Source organism: Ascidiella aspersa, chromosome 4, assembly GCF_963924565.1.
Source record: "Ascidiella aspersa chromosome 4, kaAscAspe10.2, whole genome shotgun sequence".
NCBI lineage: Eukaryota > Metazoa > Chordata > Ascidiacea > Phlebobranchia > Ascidiidae > Ascidiella > Ascidiella aspersa.
The window spans coordinates 22,246,047-22,250,904 of record NC_139450.1 but is presented as its reverse complement, the minus strand read 5'-3'; the positions used below and the strand labels follow the sequence as shown (position 1 = coordinate 22,250,904).

At 38.5% G+C, this 4,858-nt stretch overlaps 2 non-coding genes across 2 annotated transcripts; both read left to right on the top strand.

The window, feature by feature from the left end:
• The first annotated feature begins 4,208 nt into the window (after positions 1-4,208).
• Trnaa-ggc (transfer RNA alanine (anticodon GGC)) lies at positions 4,209-4,283 on the top strand. Its single transcript has one exon. It is a non-coding gene; the product is annotated as a tRNA-Ala (tRNA).
• A 273-nt stretch (positions 4,284-4,556) lies between these two features.
• On the top strand, positions 4,557-4,631 carry Trnat-ggu (transfer RNA threonine (anticodon GGU)). The gene has a single exon. It is a non-coding gene; the product is annotated as a tRNA-Thr (tRNA).
• The last annotated feature ends 227 nt before the right edge of the window (positions 4,632-4,858 follow it).

Sequence of the window (4,858 nt, the reverse complement as noted above, 5' to 3'; positions counted from 1 at the left end):
GGGTTACTTCAGGTCAACTTTAGGCCAATATTCAGGGAAGTTATGCAGTTATGCACAACGTAATTGTCAAGAATTCGTTATGTCAATAATAACTTTGTATTCTTTGCAGTACATCATTTGACTGCATAACAGATCATGTTAGTCAAAAAAGAAGCAATAAGACTTAACAATGCTTTCAAAATCAGGACCGAATTGCTTAAGACTTCTGTGTGGAGTGTTGCATTTTCTCACTATTGGCAAAAATATAAGTTTTGGACACAACCTGGACAGTTGACATATTACAGTTTACAGAACTGCTTCAGATGACAGTTGTTAAGAATGTTAAACATATGAGAGAGTTTTTTAATTATAATGTACACATGTTAGAAAATTGTTTGGGCGATTTATTGCTGTGATTGTGGGCCCTGTAGGGTAGATTAAGATTAATCCCTTCCCCAAACAAAATCGAGGTTAAATAATTTAATAAAAATATACTAGGATTCGCTATTCTGGATTCGTTATTCTAGATTCGAAACCTATTGTTCTAGAATACCTTGGGATTCTACTTTGAACATCCCTATCAGTAAGACGTATAAAGTAGAATGAATTGTCAAATGCGGAAAAGCAATTCGCTAGGTGCGGTGGTCACACGTCAGTGGACAATGGTCACGTGTATAGTGACGTAAAAGTAGGCTAAATGCTACATTAACCAACACTCAACTTTGGTTTACATAATGTATGTTTGGACTGCATTGCTATCTTTTCATGCACCACAAATCGGACTTTCTTGCTATTCAAATGAAAAACAACACAATAATTGACGTAACGGCCAATATGCATCCAGTCTGTGTTTTATGGGATGTTATGCCGCGATCTTTTGTGTGCAGTGGCAAACTTTGAGTTTGCAAATGTGCAATTACCGTTTTGTACACCCCGGAGATTTGTAATCTTACCTCAACTCAACTGTTTGCTGCAATTTAGGTATTTTACTAATGTTGAAGTGGGCTTGAAATTTGTTTTTGAAAAATCTTGGACGTACACCTGTCACAAACACACACTGGATAGAACCGACATCGGCCATACTGGAAGTCTTTCGACAGATTGAGCTGAACACTAACTCATTAAGAGATGGTCAAGAAACGAGGCTGCATATCTCAGTAAGAGGTGGTCCAGTTTTGTTTAAGAGGTGGTCCAGTTTTGGATAAGGTCTAAGTTCAAATCTCACCAAATGCTAAAGTATTCTAGCATTAACTTGCTTGCACTAAAATCATGATTTAGTCAACTGATTTTGGTAATAGTCTTTCTTAAGGCACCTGATTAACTTACAGTAACATTCAAGTTGTAACTCGAACCAGATCAGTTTGTGTGACTTATGTGGTAGGTGCGAACTTACTGATATCATGTAAAACAAGCCATAAATCTACAATACAGAAGACGCTTATCATTAGCGTTAATTCAGTGATTCTTTTTCTTGCAAAACCTTTGGAAAAGTTTGTTGGAACTTTTTTATTGATTGATTTATATGTTTTTTGGGGCTTTTTATTACTGCAATTCAAAAGTGGAATAGGCCTATAGATCAAAAAAAGAAAAATCTTTAAAAAAACAATGAAACGCACAACCGTAAAACCGGGGTTAAGCTATGTATGCAGCAAGCCAGACGATGTTCCACTACCTCTGCTGTATAGTGTTCTGATGTGCAAACTCAACCAGGAGACGATTATATAATGCAGCGTTTCTCAACCGGTGCGCCATGGAAGGCTGCTAGGTGCACCGCAAGCAATAGTAAAAAACATATCGAAAAAAAGTAAATTAATCGGAATAAGACTTAAATAGACAAAATAACGTTTTTAGTCTCAAAGGCTGGAAGTCCCTTTAAAGATATGCAACTATAAAACCCATATAATAAAAAAATGCAGGCAATTTAAGAGAAATATCGGTACACCACAAAAATTTTGTGCTCGCAAGGTGCGCCGCCATGTTTTTATACGTCTCTAGGTGCACCCCCAAGTATAAAAGGTTAAGAAACACTGATATAATGAACTGAAAAGGACCTTCAAACACATTCAGCAAAAACTGCTAACACATTCAGCAAAAAAAGCCAGGTGGTTTTACAAGCTCATGGCAAAATTAGTATAAGATGCAACAGCGGACAATCCATAAGTTGAAATCAGTGTTTCCCAACGTCAGCTGTACATAACTTTAAATCTTTAATCATTGCATTTAATTGTATTCTTCTAAATATTATAAGGCATTAATCTATGTGTGTTCAAAAACTAAATAATATTACTAAGAGCGTCAAGAGACGACCATGCCAAGGTGTGGCGCATTGCACGGTTTTTAGCGCATCTCATTTCAACAGTTCAATAAGGTATAGAAACAAAGAAAACTTGCTTAGATCTTGGTAGAGACTAGGAAAACCTAGACGGGTAATCCCCAAATGTGATCATCAACGTCGCAATAAAACACATTTCAGAATAAAGCAAATTAGGACAATAGTGGGAATAAGGTATAAACGGCGTATCATACACTATAATAGGGGGGTCGTGCAGGTTATCGAACTCTTAAAAGGGGTCGCGAGAACAAAAGGGCTGGGAACCGCTAATCTAGTAGGTTCTAAAAGCAAAACAGCAATCGTAGTGTTTTATAAGTGCCGGATACCATCTCGTGTCGTCTGTTACATGAAACATTGAGGGTGGTATTTATAAAGTCGGATCAAGTGTGATCGCGGATCTGATCCACTGTTGAGTTTCAGAAAGTCGAATAAAACGGTGGATCACTCGATCTCGGATCAGCTTGATCCACGGATCTGATCCATGGATATCCTCTGTTTCATAAAGTCCGATCACTTGCGATCCTTGATCTACGATCACTACTTTTCATCTAATTTGTTGATCGGCCGATATTGGGCGATCAGACACTAACCCTAATGCTTAGAATAATATATTTTTTACTTCCTATGAGACAAGAATGACAACAAACACATTTGCGTTCAAGTAGGGTAGTTTTATTGCGTCTGTAAGCTTAGTCGATGATTGTAGAGGTCTGCAGCTAAAAGGCAAAAAACGCCAATTGTATATAATTTACGTACTTACCAGACTTTAACGTGCGTTTCGGCCGGCTTAAACTGCAGCCAGATAACACTTTTTTGCTTTATACTGCGCCCTACGACTAACAATTCTGTTTAATTATTGAAATACAGGTCGTAATGAACATTGACTATTATGTCACAACTGCGTTCCCTAAGATTAATTGATGAAGTGTTGGAAATATTTGAAGAAAATACTCCAATACCACGCCGCAGAATTAAAGATGCACTAAATCCTTTGGAATATTATAATGACTGCCAATTCAAGGCTAGATTTCGTTTCACAAAAGCTACATTTAATTTTTTACTTGGTATGCTAAAAATTGACATAGGCCATCAAAGACATCATGCTATTCCTCCTACAACTCAACTTCTAGTTACACTCAGATTTTTAGCAACTGGGCATTTGCAAATGAGTGATGGGGATCTACTAAATTGCAGTCAGCCAAGTGTTAGTAGAATAGTTAAAAAAATAACAGCCATAATTGCAAGTAAAAAAAATATGTTTATAAAGTTTTCTGAATCTACATCTCAAACAATTCGAACAAAAAGAAAGTTTGCAGAAATTGAAGGATTTCCAGGCATAGCAGGTGCTATAGATTACACCCACATACCCATTATATCTCCAGGTGGCGACCAGGCAGAAGTTTTTCGGAATCGAAAAGGTTATTTTTCAATAAATGGACAATGTATCTGCGATGCTAGCATGTCAATAACTGATGTAGTTGCTCGGTGGCAAGGATCAACACATGATGCACGGATCAATGACAATAATCTAATTTGCTCTAAATTTGAGGTTGGTGCTGCAAATGGCTATCTGTTGGGAGATGGTGGATATCCATGCAGGCCTTATCTCCTTACACCACTAAGGAACCCATCAAACCTGGCTGAAAGAAGATACAACAAAGCACAAATTAAAACTAGGGGAATTATTGAAAGAAGCTTTGGTGTTCTTAAACAAAGGTTTCGGTGTTTAGGCATACCTTTAAGAATTAATGAAAGACACACACAAACATATGTGTTTAATAACATCTGTGATCTAGCCCCTCGGAAGTTGAAGTTGCTTGTACAGTGTGAAGTTGCTTGTACTAACAAAATGTGCAAGTATTGGCGCATGGTTGTTTCTCGACTCGCTCCTCTCTGAGCCTGCATAGCTCAGTTGGTAGAGCGACGGTCCCGGCTTGACCGGAGGTCGTGAGTTCGAACCTCACTGCAGGCCAGTTGTTTTTCTGGCTTGCTCTGCTTGCATCATAGATCGACAGATTCGGCGAGTCTGCGATGGCTTTTCGGTGTACTATTGATACGGAAGCCGTAATCGTTGGTCATAAAGCAACTTCCGAGGGGCTAGATCACAGATGTTAATAAACACATATGTTTGTGTGTGTCTTTCATTGATTGATACGGACTGATGATCCCCCAGTGTGAAGTTGCTTGTACTAACAAAATGTGCAAGTATTGGCGCATGGTTGTTTCTCGACTCGCTCCTCTCTGAGCCTGCATAGCTCAGTTGGCAGAGCGACGGTCCCGGTTTGACCGGAGGTCGTGAGTTCGAACCTCACTGCAGGCCAGTTGTTTTTCTGGCTTGCTCTGCTTGCATCATAGATCGACAGATTCGGCGAGTCTGCGATGGCTTTTCGGTGTACTTTAAGAATTAAGTTAGATACATCTCTGGCGGTTATTATAGCAATTAGCACAATGATATCCTTAATGAAGAAGTTGTTTAGGAACAAGATACAACAGTTGTCATCAAGACAGACAGTGCAGCTGGAAATGTTTTTAGAAATGAATAGTAAT